Source organism: Leptinotarsa decemlineata, unplaced genomic scaffold, assembly GCF_025532065.1.
Source record: "Leptinotarsa decemlineata unplaced genomic scaffold, Ldec_3_MD MMD2_tig00026358_RagTag_RagTag, whole genome shotgun sequence".
Lineage (NCBI taxonomy): Eukaryota > Metazoa > Arthropoda > Insecta > Coleoptera > Chrysomelidae > Leptinotarsa > Leptinotarsa decemlineata.
Window position 1 is genome coordinate 10187092 of NW_027412703.1, and position 24046 is coordinate 10211137.

General features: G+C 33.6%; 1 long non-coding RNA gene across 1 annotated transcript in view; it reads left to right on the top strand.

Annotated features, from left to right (window-relative positions):
• LOC141486556 (uncharacterized) overlaps positions 1 to 24046 on the top strand; it is a 368992-nt gene that overhangs the window by 287332 nt on the left and 57614 nt on the right. Inside the window, exon 4 of the long non-coding RNA XR_012467920.1 lies at positions 20062 to 20103. This is a non-coding gene — a long non-coding RNA (uncharacterized lncRNA). The remainder of the gene's footprint in view (positions 1 to 20061; positions 20104 to 24046) is intronic.

Here is a 24046-nt window from a genome sequence, read left to right on the forward strand (position 1 = left end):
TCCAATGACTTAGGCAACGTGAAGTTGTGTCCGAACTCAAGTTTAGTTACTTGTCATCTGTTTCATTTTCAAGGGTGAAATTAGAACCTAACAATGAAATTCATCAGAAATAAATTCGAGGCTCCGAAAGTGAACTGAAGTAAACACATTTCATTTCACAATCACCATTTCTGATTCATATCGGGGTTCTTCTACCACCAGTTCACAAGTAGTATGTCATCTGCATTTATATAGCCACTAGCAACATTCAAAGTCATGACAATACCTGCTCTTTATATTTTCCACCAAGTACTAGAAATCCATAGTAGAAAAAATTAACTAAGTATAAATTCAAACTTTCATGAATTTAACACCCGCGGTGCTGGGCATCTCAGACCACAGAGATTTAGATTAAATAAATCTGCTAATAATTCTCTAGATATTGCTCTCTACAATAAATTACCATCCAGTGGGAAGATTCTAGATATGATTTGCCTCAAAAAAAAAAAAACAAAAAATTTCTTTTAGAAAATGGGTTCTATTCAATTCGTGAGTATATGGACACACCTGTGAGCGATACGCGTAGTTGTAGTAATACCTGAAATAGTAGGAGTACTAGTTTATGTGTGTATATGTGTTTATATATATATATATATATATATATATATATATATATATATATATATATATATATATATATCAAGAATGAAATAATTCGTGGACACAACACTCAAAAAATAGGGGCAGAAGACACAGAATTCCCAGGCTACATCTGACTGGAACCACAAATGTGCGGTTGGCTCCTGTTATTGACTCCGTACGTATGTGTTGCTTCCTATTTTCGGCAAACAAGTGTTGCCCATCTTTGCACTTGGCTGCACCGCGCTGATGAGGCCAATAGCCAGAAACACGTGTCCGCGGTTTGCCCACTATTTTGGAGTGTTATGTCCATGAATTTTCATTTTTGATTTATATCATACACACTCAATAACATCTATATCTTTATATATATTCATATATATATATATATATATATATATATATATATATATATATATATATATATATATATATATATATATTCCTGTCCGTGAAAACCTTCGATCTAACATTTCAAACCTTAACGGGGAGAAGAGGTCATATCGAGAAGAAGAAGAACTCAGGTACCAAAACATACAGGTACCAAATTCAGGTAATAACCAACGGTATATATGTAACAGAATCATTATACCCACATAGTAAGAAGTCATCTGAGTAGGGTCAGATGACTCCCGAACACTTAACAAAAATCGCCAGAGGATGACAAATGAGACTTTGTCGAAACGTTGCGAAATTCATTCCCACCGAGGATGACAATACACCACACGGAACAAACCCGAAGAATTATTTCAACATATATATATATATATATATATATATATATATATATATATATATATATATAAACATATACATATACATACATATATACATACATATAAATATATTCATACATATATACATATATATATATATATATATATATATATATATATATATATATATAAACATATACATACATACATATATATATATATATATATATATATATATATATATATATATATATATACATACATATATATATACATACATACATATATATATATATATATATATATATATATATATATATATATATATATATATATATATATATATATACCGGGTGTCCCAGAGCTTTTAGGCCAGCAGATATCTCAGTCACCTGCAGAAAAAAATTGACAAAAAATATGTATATCATAGAAGACCACCAGCACTTTCATGTAGCAGAGCAAAATCCACCCCCTCGCGAGCAACCCCTGCGAAACCACCCCTAACTTTTGTTTTTCAAATGGCAACCCCATGTTGTTTGTCGTTCAACTGACAGCTCTTGTTATTTCTCAACCAACGATATATCATAATTGTTCGAGAAAATTGAATACGTTAGTGGGTACTATTAACTGGACTGATCGAATTGTTCTGCATTGTAGACACCAGAAAAAGTGGACGCTACGCAGAAAAAGAGGCGATAAAATGTAAGAACTTTTTGTGCTTCCTTTCATTCCTCTGATATCTGGATGACACATTGCCATCAGTCGTGATATTGTTGTTGTATATCAAAATGCCTTTTACCTTCACTCCCAACGAATACGTTGATATGCTTTTAATTTTTAGTGAATGCCGAAAGAATAAACGTGCTGCGGAGAGGCTGTATGGGCAGCGCTTCCCTGATCGTCGACAACCAGGTCGTAATACGTTTTCGTATGTAGAAAATACCATGCGAACGGGATCATTTCCAGGAAAAACAGATCAAGTACATCCTACTCCCGTGCGAACTGAGGAAAATTGCATAAATGTGTTGGCCTACGCCGAAGCACATCCTCATATTTCGGTTCGTGCATTGGCGGTAGAGATTGGGATCAGTAAGTCATCTGTGCAAAGAATTTTCAAACAGTACAAGTATCATCCCTTCAAAATTCATTTAGACCAAGGACTCAGACCTACCGATTTCGAAAGACGAACGGCATTCATTGCTCACATTCAAGTTTTAGTCCATGACAATCCAAACATCCTCAATCAAATCTTGTGGAGTGACGAATCCCGCTTCCATAATAATGGTACTGTTAATCGACATAACATGCACTATTGATCACAGGACAACCCTCACTGGATTAGAGAAACCAATTTCCAAACAATGTGGGGTGTGAACGTGTGGTGTGGTTTACATAATGGACGACTCATCGGGCCCCATTTTTTCCAAGACACTTTGACGGGCCACCGATATTTACATTTCTTGGAAACTTGTTTACCTGCCCTCCTGGAAGATATTCCACTTGAAGAACGACAACAAATGTGGTGGCAACAAGATGGTGCTCCTGCACATAACCATAATGTAGTTACTACATTCCTCAATGATACTTTTCGAGACCGTTGGATTGGAAATAGTGGACCTGTGCGATGGCCTGCACGTTCTCCAGATCTCACGCCACTGGACTTTTTCCTGTGGGGATATCTGAAACGAGTTGCCTTCGAAACACAACCAATGAATATTGACGATTTAACCCAAAAAATTTTAGAGGCTTGTCATACCGTTACTCCGGAAATGATTAGGGCTCCCTGTACTCGCGCGCTGATTCGGCGACTTGAAGCATGTGTGACAAGTGCTGGCCAACATTTTGAACATTTTCTGTAGTATCATGTATCAAAATACAGATGACCTTAAACATTAATATTTCATTTGTGTTTTTATTTTCTATGATTCTGCATGTCATTCTACCTACCATGATACATCATTGACCGAGAAATGAAAAAGACTGTAAGTTGAACCAAAACAAACATGGGCGTGCCATTTGAAAAACAAAAGTTAGGGGTAGTTTCTTGGGGGTTGTTTACCAGGGGGTGGATTTTGCTATGCTGCATGAAAGTACTTGTGTTCTCCTATGATACATATTTTTGTTCTGCAGGTAACTGAGATATCTGCTGGCCTAAAAGCTCTGTAAACATATACATACATATATACATATATATATATATATATATATATATATATATATATATATATATATATATATATATATATATATAAAATAATTTTTTGACACATATTAGGGGCAGTAGTATACATAATATGTTATATGTTATGTTATTGATTCCATGTGGAGTTTAGATCTACAGGACCTTACAAATGTACATCTTTCTGGACCTGCTACAAATATACATTGTATTTACGTATTTAATGAAGTTATCTATCTATCTATCACCTTTTGCAAACAAATGGTCTTCATATTGTTTTGGTTGGTCTCTGAGGTTTGCCGTGGTCTTCTTTGATTATAATCTCCAAAAATGACCACGGCAAATCCCGGAAACATAACACTGAGGTCAGCCGTGGCAGCCTACAATCCTCATATTCTTGCACTTACCGAACTGAAGTTTCGTCAACTTTTATTCTAAGAGAGGTCCTTTCAACTGTATATACTGAAAAAATTCTATTCTAGATCTATATTCGAAAATTATTTCTAAATTTCACAGTTACCGTGATTGCAATGGAATCCTCTGTTCCATTATGTACATATTTGTGATTTTAAAATACATAATAGATAGAAACAAAAAACTGAGTACAGTGCCTAATTTTCAAATACCCAATAATTATGATAATTTCAAAGCTTGCACAAAATCGGGAACGTAACAACTATAACTGCAATTCTCAGAAAGAATTTTGATTAAACAATGAAAAAGGTTCTCACAAGTGGCTATCTTAACTTCAAAAATTCGCAGTGAAGAAGCTATTCAAAAATATAAATTTCCCTACAGTACAATTCCATAATGACAGGCACCAAATTCTCAGAAATATTATCGCATTGAAACGAAATCATTGTTGTCAAAGTTGTGATTCTGTATATTTCACCATCACTATTTCTCAACTGTTTAGTATAATTCCGTAAGCCACTGCAAGAGATAGATCAAGGCCGAAAATGCAATGCCTACTATTTTGAAATTATAGCATAGAAAGTTTCAATTTCTGGTATATTTTAACACTCAGAAAATTGCGAAAAAGAATTGATCCAAATAGAAAATTATGGTGCATAGAGCTGAGCAACTTCCAGGATATTCTAGAATATTCCCGTTAGAATGTTTTTTGAATCACTAGAGGCTAAGCTCATTCTCATATGATATCTAATATGAATAACACGAGAACATTTTTTTTTGGTTTCAACTCGACTTTTCGGTATCAAAAAAATCTTACAAAAAAATCAGTATGAAGCTTTTTTAGGAAATCAAATGTGCTACAAAAATACTCTCTGAGCAAACACTCTCCGATCAACAGTTTTTGAGCTTTTGGAAAGTGAATGTTATTAATCAGTGATACCAAATTTTCTTTAAATTGGAACCTTTGATCTCACATTGAATATGTTTCACAATACATTTTATAGCGTTTTGAATTGTTGATTTTAAAAATGGCATTTTGTAAAGATACATTTTTCAATCCATAGTTACTATGAAATCATAATATCAATAAACTAAAATTCAAATTTTCGGGCATATTTTTCATTTTCAAATTTCTTCTAGTTCTACTCAAACTAGATTCTGTGTATTTGGGAATCCATTTCACGGAAAATACTACTTTCAAAGATTCTGGAGCGACACATCATGCACGATGGCTTTCGAAAGCCATTTATTGCTAAAAAAAATTCCGTTGCAAGAAATTTTTTCCCTCAACAGAGAAGAAAGCCAAGGGCTCCGTCATATCCCTATTTTATAACATTATTATATGTATTAATATGGTTTTTTGGGAAAGAAAGTTTTTGGCTTTCTACTACTCCATCTGATACAAAAAAAAGGATGAGAGAATCTTCCCAAGGAAGGAAGGAAGTAATCAATTTGAAACTCTATACATGAATGCGTAGATCATGCAAAGAAGTAACTTTCAGACACAAACTGAAAGAAAGTCCTCCTGAAACAGCTACTTTCATATAAACATTGAATAACACGAAAGAAAAAAATTCTTTCGAAACAAATACTTCTATATGAACACTGAATTATACAGAAGATACTTTTCTCTACCCAGTTTGTATTTCAAACATTCGTTGTGGAATAAAAATCAGATATCATTCACATGAGTTCTACTTCAAATGAATGGTAATAAATTGTACTCACATAGAACACTGTCACCCTCACTGGTATACACCGATGTTTCGCCTTAAGACACTTGCCCCAAGGCTCTTCAGTATCAAATTGGATAACATTATAGAAAATACACACACTTCATTCATAACTAGCAGCTACAGTCTGTCGCGTATTTGTGATGTGTACCGCTTTTGGTGGAATCAAATGTGCCAAGTCAATTGAACACTTCCCGTGAGAGTACCTATAGAAGAGAGACAACTTCCCAACTTTCCTTCGATGTTTCAGACTATCATTGTTGAAAGTGATGTTCGCGTCTCCAATCAGGCGGATGTTTCTTACATATCCATACATGAAAACAATACTCCAAAGAAGGTCTGATCTGAGCTTTATAAAGCATCAAAACTTGTTCAAAGGAACTTATTTGTAGAAAATTAAATTCCCTATAAAATATGCATATTCATCTTCCTAAGAAACTGTTCAATGCCAAAAAATCGAGTTGAAACCTAAAAAGAAAATTTCCGTGGGAAATGAAAGAGGGGATAGGTGAAAGTGCTTTAATGACCTATGAATAGTCATTTCTCGATGGAATAAGCCCATTAATCACCCGAAGACGATGGTGGGATACAAACAATCGAAACGTCGTGAAGAAACTTGGCTTTTTAATTGTTCAATTTTCAATTGTTACTTGTGAAATATTTTATTGTAATTTCATTTTAGGGGTTTTCATTTTGCTCTATTTAATTGTTATTTCCAGCTATTCATTTCAATATTATTGATTTTTTCAGTGATTTCAAATGATTTTATATAATATTAGAGAATTAAATTCCAAACTAATGAAATTCATCATAAAACATTGTCAACTACCTTCATATTACCATTTTTAAATAGATTTTTTATTTTTATTTATAATTTTCATTATCGGATACATCAGTAATATTGTTGATTGTAAGACCAAGGCTTATGACATGATAAATATGGCTATATATGTCTATATATGGCTAAATTTGGTCATAGATAAGGCTCATGACATGATAAATAAGATACATTTAAATTGAAGGGGTTATATTTTTAGGGGTGATTAGTTTTTGGGTAAGAAAGTTTTCTTTCATGTAATTCAATGTTTACATTGAAGTAGCTGTTTCAGGAGGACTTTCTTTCAGTTTGTGTCTGACAGTTACTTCTTTGCCAAAAACTTTCTTTTCCAAAAACTAATCACAACTAAAAATATAACCCCTTCAATTCAAATAAGATTCCTCTGGGCTGGGATTTAATCAAATAGGTGAATAATGTCATTACGATTTCACCGATGACATAAGCAGATCAAGCTCATTCTGTGACATTAAAAATCGTAATTCATGAATGAAGTGTGTGTATTTTCTATAATGTTATCCAATTTGGTACTGAGCCTTGGGGCAAGTGTCTTAAGGCGAAACATCGGTGTATTCCAGTGAAGATGACAGTGTTCCATGTAAGTGCAATTTGTTACCATTCATTTGAAGTAGAACTCATGTGAATGATATCTGATTTTTATTCCACAACGAATGTTTAAAATACAAACTGGGTAAAGAAAAGTATCTTCTGTATAATTCAGTGTTCATATAGAAGTATTTGTTTCGAAAGAATTTTTTTCTTTCGTGTTATTCAATGTTTATATGAAAGTAGCTGTTTCAGGAGGACTTTCTTCCAGTTCGTGTTTGAAAGTTACTTCTTAGCATGATCTACATATCCATGTATAGAGTTACTTATTTTCAAATTGATTACTTCCTTCCTTTCTGTGGAAGATTCCCTCATCCTTTTTTTGTATCAAGATGGAGTAGTAGAAAGCCAAAAACTTTCTTCCCCAAAAAGATACATTTATTTTCGAATGGAAATTAGGATATCTAGAGAGAACTGCATCGATGGTTATTCCATGTGTTGTAGAAGGCTCATTTCGGCTTTTATTCATTTGTAGTTCTAATTTATCTTATAGAAAGTTTGCCAAGAATTGTCTATCTTCGGACGCGAAATTAACATTGAAATCAACCAAAACATAACATTGAAATCTCCTGCTATAATTAGTGGCAACGTATGATAGTTTTCTCCTAATTCTACGGAGCCAACTCGATCGTGAATGCGCTTCTCTCTTGGCCATACAGTCATATACGAAACGTAAATCTTTTTTTGACTCTTTTCACTAACTTACAACACCCTCTCAACTTTTGTTCGCCTCGCCCAATCACAATTTTCGTAACGGTCTCTCCACCCATTCACAGTGAATGTTGAAGCTTGGCTTTGGAACAGACCGTCCTTGGAGAGCCTTTATTACCTGTGGTATTCGTGGACTGAGTCTTCGAGCAATCCCTTAGATGGCATCTTCTCAAGGGTTCAATATTCGGCACATTCTGCTAAATAAATGAAAAATTCAAGATTATTTCTGAATGTTTCTCTTTCTGAATGTTCAGCTCAAATTTTACGATCCTTCACTATATGACAGTGCAGTAAGGCATGGACACATACAAGAATATTTCCTTTCAATAAAACACCTTCCAACAACAAAAAAGGTAACGAAAGTTTCGAACAAGTTATGGCCTCTGAGATTTATCAAGGCGAGCAACTGAAGAGAATCAGGAATGGACGAAAATAAAGAAGTTCACAAACAAAGAAAAAAGAACGTACTTTCTGTCAGTTCAAAAGGCTCCATTAACAGGTAATAACACTATAGGGCGAGCAAAAAAAACAAGCAAACAAACTGAATTAGAAGATCTAAATAACAAATTTCAACATCCTCCCCACTGCTAGGTGAGCAAAAAAACAAGCAACAAACTGAATTAGAAGATCTAAATAACTCTAGATTCAATATACACATTTTTTGTTACCTGACGCCTGTATTCAGCATTTGAATATTTCATATCTATGATGCGTACTTTGCTATCCGGACCTGGGTATGTTACGGTGTTATGTCCCAACTACCACGCATACCATCGGTAGAGTGTTATCAATTAGTATAACAGAATCTTTAACTTGAAAAGATTTTTGAGTTTTCTCCTAAGTTGACCCCTGTCCCAACATCTCAAAAAGTTATCAAGCGATATCTGCATTTTACCACTCTCTTAGTAGACAATCGATGTCTGAGATGAGGCGTGTATATGAACCATCTCCACTTGACGACCTCAAAATGAAACGATTGGAGGTGATTGCTTCAAGATCGAATGGATCGCTTGATACTCTGGTGAGGGGAAATTGGCTATGTGCTCAGCTTCAGAAAAAAAAATGTAGGGCTTCCTCTTTGAGGAACTGTTCGTACAAATCCTCTGATATTATTTATTTGAAGAATTCAATTAATCTCTCTCAATTTTCTTCCATATGTGGGGCCCCAAAAGGATTGAACCTGAAAACAATTCCCCTAGACGACATTGCACCCACAACAAATGAATTATATATATCTTCGAGAGCTTTCTTGAGTTCTTCTGCAGCAGCAACAAGATTTTTACCATTATTACAAAAGATGGTCTTTGACTGCCCTATTATCGCTATCAATCTCAATATAGTCATGATAGCCGATTCACTGTTGAGAGTGTAAGAAATTCAAAGGTGAATGGCTCTTATGGACGGACAAAAATTATCGAAAATTTCTGTAGAATCTCATCCAATATCAATTCTCCTTGTCCTCTGTGTCTAAATTTCTCGTGGTAATGTTTGATAAGTAATTTCGTATAGTCATGTTTGGGATCTCTAGTTTCTTCGTCGAGGTATTCGCCAAGTTGTTTATTCTGTCAAGTACAATGATCGGTCTTTCGATTTGGAATAGGAATCGAGAAGTCTGCTATCTCTTGGTATCTGTCTTTCACTTTCTTCAAGAAAACTCTCCACTTAGAATTGTCTTATCCAACGTTTCTCGGCTTTGGCTTTTTCAATTTTCCCCACTGTCAACTCATTTGAAATATTTTCAGAATGTATAATTTCCCTTCATTCTTCCAAAAATCTCAGACACCATGCTGTACACCTCACCAATCTCAGCCATTGTGGAAAACACTTTATTTCAGGAAGGGGGTACTTTTTTTCAGAAATGGTCATACTGACATTGGTGAATTCGGTCTTCATTTCCGTTGTGCTTATGAAACTATTCATCAAAATCTTCTTTGGGTCAGTATTCTTCATGTAGTTGCGAGAATTTTGGTCCAAAAATACAAAAATGTGAAATTACTTTTGTGTTATGGAAATGCTGTCTCGTTTCTTGATCAGCCGGGTTCAACCCTTCAGTTTTCCATGTGAGTTCTTTCTTGAGTTTCTTTTATTCAATGTGAAACAAATTGTTTTAATTTTCTGCCGTCACTCCTGATTGAAAAAAAACATATCTAGAGTCTGTCCAAAAATACCGTTATCGTATTGAATATGCCAGTCTGCTTGCCATAACAGCCGATTGCAGCTCTAATCTGGGAAATAACATGGGTTTGAAAGTTGCCACACGCGTTTTTGATGAAACCAGTGATACATCTACTCCTCCAAATCCTCCAATCACCCGAAAAAAAGAAATTGTTGCAAATACTCTCCATTTCATAGGGATTTGGAATGAGTGAACAATCACATTGTGGAACTGTGATGTCTATAAATTTGGGTAAGTAGTTCATTCAACTACTTTTTCCAGACTGTTAAACGGTTCTCATGCAATTCCTCATCCCAACCTATTCTAGAATGCCAATCCTCCTGCATTGAAGTTTCCGACTCAATTGGAAAACTTTTCACATATAGTAAGTGGGCATACTTGAAGAGTGGCTATGAATCAAATCATCTAAAGAAATAATTCGTTCAGGCCAGTCTCAATCCCTTTCATAGTAAGTTGATGGACTGACACCAATCAGAAAACAACTACTCACATGGCTAATACCACGAAGAGCGTCGGATTATATCCGACAGGTGTCAGTACATGATTATTCACTGAAGTTATTCCTGCATATGCTTTTGGCGATACAACTGCCGCAATCGATTTTAAATTTTTTAACCACACTCGCAGACTTATTTTGGGTCAGTGCAAGGTAGTGTCTATAATCAACATAAAGTCTATGATTTCCAAAAATTGAAAATCGAATTTCTTCAGAGTACCTATCATTCCGCGAACAAGGCTGAAGTCGACAATAAATGATAGGTTTGTCATCGCCCTATCTGCCTGTGAACGAGGTAACCAACACTGTATGGAGTTGAGACTGGCCTGAACGAATTGTTCTTTCAGATGATTCAATCGTTTAACTTGAAATTAGGCCGAGTGTATCATAAATACTCATTATTCTACGGAGAATAATCATTTTGTCAAGTTTCTTTCAGAATTTTTGCCTTTCAAATCCACCTTCAAGCAGAATTGGTCTTTGTATCCCACCATAAACCAAGAACTCTATCTGCCTGATTCCAGATGAGTACTCTGATACCAACGCCTTCAGTTAGAATTAGTCATCCAGTTTAGCACATGAAATCATCCACATAAAACTTTTTCATTATAGCTGGTAGACGTGGATATGTCGAGAAGTTCTCAGCGTGGTAATTCTAAACATATTGGGCACACACTGGAGAACAGGTGGCTCCAAACATGATCGTGGAGTTTCATCCATTGCTTCTTCTCCGATGAGTTTTCGTATATATCATTTTTCTTCATATGATCGTATTTTCTGACAGTATACTTTGCCCTAATTGGAAATATTTCGACATTTCCTGTCAATTCATTTCAAAATATGTAAGGATTGTAGTTTGGTTTCAGGTATACCTAACGACATTGTCAGTTCGCCACAACAGTCCAATTTCGTACCTATCTTCGCATCGTTTGATGGTTTGCTGCGTGATCTAGAGTATTCTTGCATTTTTTCGACTTGGTCTATCTGGCTTGAAGAGTAAAATAAAATAAAATAAATTCATTTGCCTGGGAGACTGTGAATAATCAGTATAGGAGTCGTATTTTGTTGCAATACAACAACAATCAATTTTTTTTTCAAAATGTTTATATAATCACTGTCACTAACGTCTATTGGATGATCATCAAATAATCTAAGACCTGAATAGATTGGCGCACAAAACATTAATTTTGTTTTTCTCAGGTGATATGACATAGTTTTTAGTTTGTCTTGTGTTGAAAGAGTGATATTCACCAACACGGATGAATTAATTTCTCTTCAAAAAAACAGGCACATTTCATGAACATACAAAGACACAACAGGTAAAATTTTATATTTTTTAAAATATTGGCAGCAAGATGTCTTTTTTGGGACATCATCTCAGTACTCTTTATTATGACTTTAATATTTCTGGACTGAAAGATACAGATACAGATACCATATCGCAGTCTTGAGTCGACCTGAGCGAAGTATAAATGTATGTTTTGACCTACATTCAAAATCGATTTCAAATTATAAAACAAAAATGTTATAGAGTTCGACTCAGAGACAATTCCAGTAGAAAATGACTTTCCTAGCATTTGTTGCAAATTTTTATCTTGATCTGATTCGCAAATATGCAGGGTTTGATGATATTTGAATTGCTCACATCATGAACAGCCTATCCTAATTTGCATTTACTTGCTAAAGAATAATTTTCTGACCCACACCTCATCTGCCGAGCAATGATGAGATCAATGTTGTCCTGCCCAATCAGGAGAACAGGTTTTTAATTACGAGTATTTTCTATTGGTAGATATTTCAAATGCGGAAATTTCAACATTTCCGTCAACCTGATGTTTTGTGAAGGCACTGACAGATGAAAATCTTTTTCCGGTCATCGTTTTTTTATATTTTCACGTTGATTTTCATTGATTCATTTTGCCAGGACGTCACATCATTAATAAGTAAGATTGGAGTTACAAACATGGCTGCAGGCAACAAGTTGGGTGAAGAGCTCTCCGAAAAATAATTTAAATGCTGTGTGAAACAGAAAGTAAAAATCGCCGTGTGTATTACGTCTGGAAATGTTCATCATAGTAGTTGCCTATAACCTGTGAAAAACTATGAGATAATCGATGAAACACGAATTATATGCTGTCTAGGTGATGGAAATAATCAAACGGGTGGTACTCCTTTTGTACTAAAATCCAGTGAGTCATCAGAATCAGAATATTTAAAAGTTATCAATGAAGAAATCATCAAACACTTCAAAAGAGAAATTGATTTATTAAAATCCATAATTTTCGAGAAAGACGGAAAATATGCAATTCTGTTAGAAAATAAACATCTGTTGAATGAAAAAGTCGAGGCACTAACAGACAAAAACTTAATCCTGCAAAAACCAAATGGAAAAAATCCACAAACATTCAAAGATAAGGCGATCCCACAAAATTTTTTCTTACCTGAGCAGGCTAATAGAAATAATAATACAAATAATACACAAGGAAGCAAAGCTACACAAAATAAAATTCACTTGGAAAAATCTGGTGAAATGAAGATATGTGATGTCAACTTGATAGAGCAGGGAGAATGCAGTACTTCTAGCAAAACAGATTATTGAAGAAAATGATGTTCTGTTAGCTGTGACTGAAGCAGAACATAATTTGAAACTCAAGGAATATATTGACCTGGAAAATGATGATAACTCTGCAGTTCCATCCAAAAATAATGGTTGGAATGAAGTAGTGAAGAAAAGACGTAAGCGAGCCTATATAATAGGGGAAAATCAAGAAACTATCAGAGGAGTCCCTAAGTATGTCAGTCTTCATGCTTGTAGATTGGATCCACAAACATCATCTGAGGACTTGGTGAAACATTTTCCAGAAGTGAAATGCGAGGAGCTGAAATCAAGATTCCCAACTCTTTATTCATCCTTCAAAGTCATAATCTATGAGAACAACTTTAAAACGTCTATGAATTGTGAGGCTTGGCCTTTTGGTACATGTATCATCCGTTTTTTATGGAAACACCAGGTGAATGCAGCAATGTGATATTCAATAGAAATTTGAAGAGTTTTTTAATTGAATGATGTGTTTATTCATTGAATGAATTTTTAGATTAGATAAGTAGGGTATTTTAGTTTTAAGGTGATGTTTTCTACTTGTATGTTTCTTTTATTGTCTATTCCTATAAAATGTATATTGTCTACATGGAAAATAAAGTAGTATTAAGTCCATTTTGTGAAGCTAAGTTGTATTTTTTTCCGCTGTATCTCAGTTTATAGTATACATATGGAAAAAGTACTTTTTCAAGACTTTTTCCAAAAAGATTTTTAGTCGAATCTGAAGGAGTACTAACATAGCAAGCATCTCTTGCAACTCACACCCATTTGGCAAAATGTTCCAAATTCAACTCTCAGTCATTTTCCCGCCCCATGTCAGCTCCAAATGATCAAGTAACTTTCTGATCTGGTCTTTCAGGAGCTGTGGATTCTGAAAATGTCCTGGGGAATTGAGAGTTTTCATGATTGCAACCATGTTGTTCATTTCACTGGAGAAATTTATAAGTTTCTCAATATTAAATCTCATAGATAAGGAAGAACTTTGGATATCAGACCATGGATAACAAATTCAGGTCGCCGAAATCGTAATTCAAGAGTTTGTATAACCAAATTCACATTGTCAGCTGTGAGCATCATCACAGCTACCGCTGATTTGACTTTCTCCTTTGAACATTTCTAAAATTCAAGCATAATTTTTCGTTACTGAAATAACATAGACTGCAAACATTTTTGAGGTATTTATGAAACAAAGGCCATTCTTGTAGAATACTATTATAGTAAGGAAGATCATTTTCTATAGAATTTGGATCAAGAACTTGTTTTAATTATTCGAAGTCGGCTTTATAAATGTCTCAATGGTACTTGGAATGGTTTCACATAGTAATTCAATTTCACTGTTAGCATCTTTTCTATTATCGCCATTCATATCGGCAGTTTTCTATCCATTCCTTCCGCATTATCAGTGATACTTGAGCTACTAAATCGCTATTATTTCCTCACTTTCTATCGGCCGCTTTTGTTTCTTCACGAGCGTTAATTTCAGCTTCTCACAGTTTGCGCTCCAGCTCTAATAATTTCCGACTTCCCAATAATCCTTCCTGCTCTAATTGGCGCATCTTCTTCTCTAATTCTTGTTTCTTTTTCTCATTTTCAAATGCTAATCGCTTTCGTTCTATGCTCAGTTGTGAATGTAGACTGAAAACTTGATTGTTTCGATTTTACTTGAAAAGGATTTGACGGTATTCAACTCTTTTCTCTACCTAATTTATCAGACCAGATTACTGTGGATCCCTGCAGTTCCTCGTCTACGTTTCTTCAGCAAAAATGTTTGTGAATTTATCGACGCATCTTTTTTCATGTCGTGGTATCACCAATGTTAAAACTCTAGTTATTTGCAAGAATCGCCAATAAACCTTTATTTCAGTGTAGTAAGATATTAATGACTTTTCCAAGTCACCTTTCTATAACAACTATAAGGTGAGCAGAAAATGAAAACAAGCCACAAATTGAATAATTTATAAATCTAAATGAAAGTTTCAAAACCGCTAGTCCAAAATTCACCACAATCCCTCAAGAAACTCTAGTCTGATTTGCTCCAAGATCCAAAATACAAACAATCGTTTAGGAAAAATCACGAGATTCATAACCAGTAATGTAGGATTTCATTTCCAAATTACGTTTTCATTTCAACTTCTCTATTTGATCTCGTGAAAATCGATAAAACCATAATATACCATGCTATATATCCAGAAAACATTATGAAAATTCAGTTATATATAAATCATAACTACTTCAAGGTATCCACATTTTTGTTATAAAAAGTCATATTACCGACATTCTTGCAGGTACGATGGCTGATGAATACGTTATATATAAATTATTTTATACCATATTTGTAGCAAGTCATTCCAACATTATGCTCGCATATCCATAATCAATTCGATACAAATGGCAAAGCGTTTAAGATTGATAATATAATCATTAACATATTCAATTCCTACATTAAAGATGCATTACATTCAGGTCTTTTGACTAGAGTTAACAACATTGTTTTATCATGGATGAGAGTGAGTTCACTATTATGAAGTACCTTTCATTATATCTGTTAATTTTTTTTCAATATGAATTGAGAAATTTGCGAAGAAAATGAATCATTGTGTAGTATATTTACGAAAAGAAGAAAATAATTTCAACGATTTTTCACGCGACTTGATGTTATGTCGGTGGACAGATATGATTTGCTATATAGAAAAAATCTATTTTCCGAACGACAACCGTCGGAAGTCGAAACTTGCGCGAGTGTAGGAATAACGTGGTCTCACCGTTTAACGTGCGAACCACCGTTTCAACTGACAGTCGATCGAATGAGTGGAACAAACCACTCACGCCAACCCAACCGGCTACCGTCCTATCTGGTCCTACTGGTTTCTCCTTTCTATGTATTTTTTTTATGCTCACCCAATCAGAGTTTTGGTTTCGATGATGTACTACTATCAATTCTAAAGACGCCTATTCGCTGTAGAGATTATTTTTACTTCTCCCCAAATACTGGCACCCCCATTCAAATACACTATGATGAATATACTCGTATACTTCATTCATCAACTGATTTTGAAGAATTTCGTACTTTGTCATCCCAATTTCTGAAGTCAGGAGTGTCAGCTTTCAAGCATGAAAAGTTTAATTGGGAACACCTAATGCATCGTAATGTACAGGATAGAAATCGTAATACACAGAAATTTACTCCGTCATAACGTGAAACTATAGAAATGACAATTGATCAAATTGAAATGTACAAATGATCAAATAGAAATGTACAGCGGTATAAAGTACAGTTTCATAACGTAATCCATCGTAATAGTCTTCATCATATCGCACTTTTTGTAACGTATTCCGCCATAATGCAAACGCATCATAATATCGTACAATCATGAACACAAAGCATCATAAAATCATTCCATCATAACAGCAACGCATCATAATATCAAACGATCATATTCGTAATCGGTAGAAATCGTAACGCCGTACTTCATCACAACATATAACATCATAACGTAAAATATCATAACGTACTTTGTCATAATCGTATAGTCCATGCACTTGTATGGAACGCCGTTTTACTTTTTATTGTCACAAATATTCATTTCCCAATTTATTGAACTAGCAATGTATTTGTTTGAATTTAATTGATTCATGCATTTGTTCGACACATTAAAAACGATTGTTCCCAAAATTTGTTCTATTTTAAATGACACTTGATTTAAAATGTTACATGAATTAATTTGTTTGATGAAAAGTTGCGAACAGTTATAATATAGATTCATTGTTTGAAATTTTTGGAAGTAAATGTTTGTCATATATACTTTTTTTGTAACTATCGAATGATTTACTACAATTTCTGTGAAACATGAATAAAATGGTTTGTTGATAATTATAGTTACATGAAATAAAACGATTGTTGATCATTTTAATTCGGCGCTAGCGTCGAACGGATTCTTGCAGAAGCTGAATTTTTAAATCTGGCAACATGATAGTTTAGTGATAGTAACACAATATTCCGTCCGACCGCAGCGCCGAATAAAAATTATCAACAATCAATTTAATCCATGTATCACCTAAAAGCAACAATCAAAACAATTCACTTTTACAAAATACCAATAGAAAGTAAAACGGCGTGTCACACCGTTTTACTTTTTTTAATATTCCTTTGAAATGATCTGAATTATTTTGTTTGTTGAATTTCAGTGATACATGAATTAAATTGTTTGTTGATAATTTTTATTCGGCGCTGCAGTTGAACGGATTATTACCGTACTATGACCAATGACATACATATTATATGCAGTTATGTAGTTCCGCAAAAATACGCCCGACGTCAGCGCATTGTATTGCATTGTATATGTTTCCTTCTTCCAGAAACCTATTTGCCTCTAGTATAGTTTGACGAATCCTACGCTTCACATTAAAACCACTCATGATAAATATAATATTGTAATGTTTTCACTATGAACAACCTGAACCATCAATTTCTGTTCAGTTGGGTAACCTATTTCTTGGTGTCAGTGTCAGTATTAGGCGTATTAGACTATAACTATAAGCTGTGCTTACGTTAACTATGACGTCTAGACATCTTACGTTAGACACAGTCTACAATGTGTTTCTCAAAAGTCGCATAACATTTGCTATCTATACAATCAAACAAGATATACTAACCACAGAATAGTAACATTAACGAAAACTTGATGACATTTTACAGACACCAACCAAGAAAACTGTAAGAGGAACCAGTGTGACCAAAATCCGTTCGACCGCAGCGCCGAATAAGAATTATCAACAAACAATTTAATTCATGTATCACTGAAATGCAACAAACAAATTAATTCAATTCTTTCCAAAGGAATAATAATAAAAAGTAAAACGGCATGGCACACCGTTTTGCTTTTTATTAATATTCATTTGAAATGAGCTGAATTATTTTGTTTGTCAAATTTCAGTGATACATGAATTAAATTGATTGTTGATAATTTTTATTCGGCGCCACGGTTGAACGGCGTGTTGTCGTACTATAAATGAACTAGCATGTTGCCATATGTAACAATTGAAGTTCTTGGTAAATCCGCTCGATACCAGCGCCGAATTAAAATTATCAACAATCGTTTTAAATGTATCTTTCAAATACAACAAACTTTTTAAATCATCAAAAAATTTAATTTTTTGGCAGAAATTAGCTTTTTAAAAAGACTGATGAAATAAAATGATACCTACTTGCTTGAGAATGTTTTGCACAAAAGTTGTAACCAAATTTTAAATTGAATGCATTAAAGTGAATGTTGCAAATATTGAAAACTTTCAATAAAATTGAAATATAACAATCTTTATTATTCATAGAAAAATATTTAGTATGGAAAGTTAATTGGCTACATTTTCAGACAAATGAAAGTCTATTTTTATTACCAACAATGTTTCATGGAAAAACTTTGACAGTCATTCAAATATATTCATTGAAATTTTATTCCCAAACTTACTTTCAGAAAGTGAATTTAAAGTTTCATTGTAATTCAACAGTCATATAAATAACTAACATTTTATTGAAAGGTCAAAATTATATGCGGAATTGAAACGTTTGTTGAATTTACTCGAATAATACATTCCATTGATTGTTGAATTAAAATGTTGGTTTATTGCTGAGTTGAACTATATTTATATAGATTATTTTTCAGCATAATATATAATAAATTGGCGTTCCATTTTCCAATACTCTGAAAAAATATTTTTCTTCGGAATCAATAAAAGCTTCAAGTTATTTCATTACTCTTTTTTATTCAAATAACAATTTTATTCATGTAACATTTTAAATCAAGTGTCATTTAAAATAGAACAAATTTTGCGAACAATCGTTTTTAATGTGTCGAACAAATGCATGAGTCAATTAAATTCAAACAAATAAATTGTTAGTTGAATAAATTAAGGAATGAATATTTGTGACAATAAAAAGTAAAACGGCGTTCCATACACTTGCTTTTACTTTTGGGAATAATAGCGGAAGTTGTAGTTTTGAACTCATTGAAGATCTAAGAAGAGCCCTATGATACTGAGGAAGCCTAAATATGATGAAAAACTTGAATTTATTCATTCATTGTTCCTGATTTTTCATAATCTTCCATTATAATATTGAGTGAAATTTTAAGACAATTGGCTGTCTTGACCCAGTCACACCACAAAACTAATTGCGAAAAAGTTGGTCATTCGCCGTCGGCCATTGCTATTGACTGATTCGATATGTGTTTTCTTTAAACTCCTAAAATGTTTGAAGGTTATCATGCATATATTCCAGATCGATATTATGTGTCCTTTAGCTTTCAAATTGTTGATATGGCTATGCAGAATGATATGAAAGTGAGTAATGATAGTGCCAAATCATTTTGTGTAAACAAAACTAATGAAATACCAAGTTACAGAACTATCAAAATAGTCATTTAACTAGTTTAATGATCCAATAATTTTTCTGAAGAAAGATTGGTTGGGTATCAAGATACTTATGATGCTTTACGTATTCTACACATTACGAATATGATGGAGTACGTATTCTGTACAATACGGTTTCTACGCTTCAGCAATATGATACATTAAGTTTATGATACAATGTAAATATGAAGCGTTACGAATATGATCGATTAATGTTTCTTTAAGTACGTTATGGATTTGTATGTTATGACAAAGTACATTCTGGTGTTTTACGTTATGATGAATTGCGATTATGACGCCTTACGTTTTTATGCATTTCGTATTATGTATATTACGATTATGATCTTGTAGCGTTATGATGCATTGCAATTTCTCTCTTTTGATGTTATGATGAAGTATATCATGATGGACTCGGGTTGATTGACAATTCATAAATGAGAATTGTATTTCTCGAAGTAGTCCATAGATAGTATAACTATTGTAAAAAATTTGACCCGTATTTCAAGAATGACTAATAATATAATATACAATAAGTCCATTTCTTTCTATTTAACCGTTTTTGTTGTATTTCAGGCAGGATGGAAGTGATGCAGAAGGAGGGTGAGACTTCTACTGGTGAGTACTCTATTTTCATGACTTGAAAAGACATCAAAAAACATTTTCGAGAAAAAAGATTCATTTTTATCCATCAAAGCAATTTTATTGAAATGCGTATGTAATTTTCAATGTCTCCTCAATTTGAAGTAGAAATTGTTCAACATTCTCGTACCTATGTTATCTAGTCAGAAATAATGAAATATTCATAGAATTGATTCCCAAATACATTTCTGTAGATATCGAGAAATTCATTTTTACACATAAACTCTATAGATAATTACCAACTTCCAGACACGAAATCCGTTCGTGAAGACATACCAATCAGTGGTTTATAATTCTATTGAGAGTTACCAAGTTGGTGGGGAATAAAACGCACAGAAATATTCCCACCGCGTATCCAGTTCAGATTTCGACACCCGTCTAATCTTGAATATATTCAGAAGTGCACACAAGTATTTATAATTTTTGACACAACGACTCAAATACTCAGGTACACTTCTTCTTATGATAAGTCTATCACCACTTTGACCTAATTGTTACCTCTGTAACTGTACTCATCAAAAAGCGAGTTATACCGAAATACTTCTCTATTTCGGTATAACTCCCTTTTTGATGACGTGAGTGCGAAGATTAAGTGATGAAAATTAGACGTAACGTAAGTAGATGTAGTAATACTTCTTGCTCCTAGGCAAATCATTCCCTGACGTCGAATTTTCTTACGTCGAACTCTGCTACGTCGAATTATCAAAAGTCAAAATCTTGATTTTGTGACGTCAAAGACGTAATCAAGGCATCCAAAATAATCGTATTTCGTTACTTTTTGTGTGAAAAATGTGTTCCATTGCATTCTTTTATTTCATATGCTTTCAGAAATTGATCAGAATGTATCACAACAAATTATTCGTAGAAGGAATAACTCAAACCTAAAGGTTTATCTCATTTTTAAATCCAAAAACAATTACCTAATTCACTATCGACCAAATAATTTACTATCCCTATGTAACATATATTTCAATAAAAATATAGATTGAAATGGTCGAACAAACATGCCAACGCATATAAAATCAAACAGACTGAGTAGCATAATAAGGAAATTAACTACGAAATAACCTTTAATAATGCCATGGCGTTTGAAAACTCACGGCAGATGGCTGTTCTTCAAGCAATTATGAACCGAATAATTAATTAGTATCGGAATGCAGTACTATATTTAGAAAATATTAATTAATTAATTCAGTAGAGCAATATACATAATAATATATTCGCAGCAATGGAACTAACTAGCAGTACTAATAGAGAAAACTTGTGATTTATTTATTACCAGTGGTTTTTCTCATTACTCTGTTGAACACCTGGCGTTGTTTAAGTTTATAAAATCTTTTGAAGTATATTATCGAGAACAATGAATAATTAATAAACAATCCACACTTTGGACGAAGGACGATGTATAAAGCGGTTTCTGAATTAAGTATACACATGTGGAAACATTGCTATTTTCTGTACCATAACAGATATGAAGACGATGAAATAGGTAAAAGTTAACTGTCGTGGGGGATAGTACAATGTTTGTTTGGAGGTGATTGACAATGTTTCATGATGAACTTTATTAGTTTGGACTTCCATTGTCTGATATTATATAAAATGATTTTAAATGAACGTACCACGTCCACGTAGAAATATTAGCTCTTCAAAATGGTTATAATTTTCCCAGATAGTTACTACAGAATTAACAGACGATTTACCCGTGACGTAATACCACGCTGCTGACTTTACGCCACTGGCTGGCATTGTATTGCGTATTGCGTACAGTGACGTCATATTGTCATCATTTCAAAGTGTATCAGGTTTTTCGAACACGCAGTGATCGCATAAAAAAACGATATAGAATGAAAAACGCGAAATTAGAACATAAAATAACAAGTGAAATAGTGAAACTTCAAATGGTATAGTCGAAGTAACCGATATAGTAATTCTTGAAGCTTCGGCGAAATCAAAGGCCAAAAAAACCAATACAAAGGAATAAGGTCGCTACGAATTAGTCCACGTGGACTGAAGAATTGGCGGTTCGTATTGGATAATTTTTACTAACCGACTTTTATGATTGGCTGAAAAGTCATAAAATCAAATTTGAAGTCATGTTACGGTGACCAATAGAATGTGAGGATGGTTAGACGAGTCGTGTTGTCAATGTTCGGTTCAGGAACTGATCGCGATTTGAGTGTTGAAATTCGATATTGGTGAAGTTATAATTACTTAAAGTTTTTGTTATTTGTTTAAAATGTGGCATCCTTGGACAAGTACTAACAGTAATAACTAGTGATAAGAACGCAGACTTTTTCCTGTGTAGTGATTCCAATAGCGCTAGTGAACAATGCGAAAAAGAGATACCAGTGAATAAGATTCGGATGCATTTGAATATAAGAATCTACATATCAATTTTGATTTCGAGAGAAAAAAACTATTACAACGAACATCAGATTTGACCAAGATTCCTTTCTCAACTGTTCGTAAAATAGTCAAAACAAACCTTATGAACGCAAGACGCGATTTGACGCATGGTTACCAAAACCTTCAGATGTTCATCTAATAAAAATCATCAAAAAAACAATATACGACTGTTACAAAAGCAATGGGATTTCTACAATTGAAATCATGAGAATCAGAAGAATAGTGGAATTGCGTAACAGATACTTGAAACGAATAACTGAATATAAACAAGAACAACGGGAAATTTTTCATTTGGACGAAACTTGTTATGATACTCACGAAACAGTTACGAAAGTGTGGATTGATGGTTCGAGAATGTGTACGCCTAATATACCTGCAAACAAAGGAACGCTTTGAGGACTGCAATGTTGACTATCATAAGATCATGGAAGCTAATATTTTTGGGAAATGGTTTGAAAACACATTGATCCCAAATTTGGATGCGAATAGACAACGCTTCCTATCATTCGCGACAGCTCATCAAAGTACCGAATAAAAATTCGAGGAAGGATGAAATACAAAATTTTTTAATGGATAACAATTTGTATTTTGAAGATAAATATACAGACAGAAACATTTGAAAAAGTGTATGCCCTTGAGAGTATTGCTGAAAAGAAGGGACGACACACCATATTGGGACTGCCTCCCTATTTTTATGTGTTTCCAATCCCATCGAGTTGATTAGTGGAAAATTGAAACAAAGCATCAGGCGTAAAAATAATTTTTCAAAATTTGATAATATGTCAAACTTGTAACCACGAACAGATTTTTCCTTTTATCATATTTTCTATGTTCATTCATATTCAAGAAACACTCATCTGTGAGATTTTCATTATCAGTTTCACAAAAACGCAACACGTAATTTGCCATACATTCGCTTTTTCAGGTGTGTCTTCACTAATTGTTCAGTGAAAATCTCACAATAAACTGATTCTTGAAAACATTATGGATATTCATCAAGTATCAGCCGATTCCATCACATGTTGTAATGATTCTGAAAATGATAATAATTTCACTTCATCATTACAGTCAGTCAAGATTTGAATTACTTTTCATCGAAACAAAATTCCATACGCCATGTTTGATATAGATACAAAAACAAAGGTCTAGCATAAAATCGGAAACAATCATTGACTAGCGCATAGTTCGCTATCAAGAATACAACTATATGAAAAGGCCCGAATCATAAATTCGTCTCTGAACTGATATACTTTCAAGTTATTCATAAGATCCCATTGAAAATATCAAATATCATATTTTAAATGTTAATGACTTTAAGTTTCAACTGCCCGCCCTATCTATGCGGCTCACCGTGAATTGTTGGTACAGAATAGAAGATTACGAGCTAATAGCCCATACCAATGTGAAGTACAGAAATTAAAGGAATGATTATACGTCCCACTATGTTCCATTGAATGATTCTAATACATTCTCGACTCTCCTTTATTGCCGTTTAACATGGAAATCAACGCGC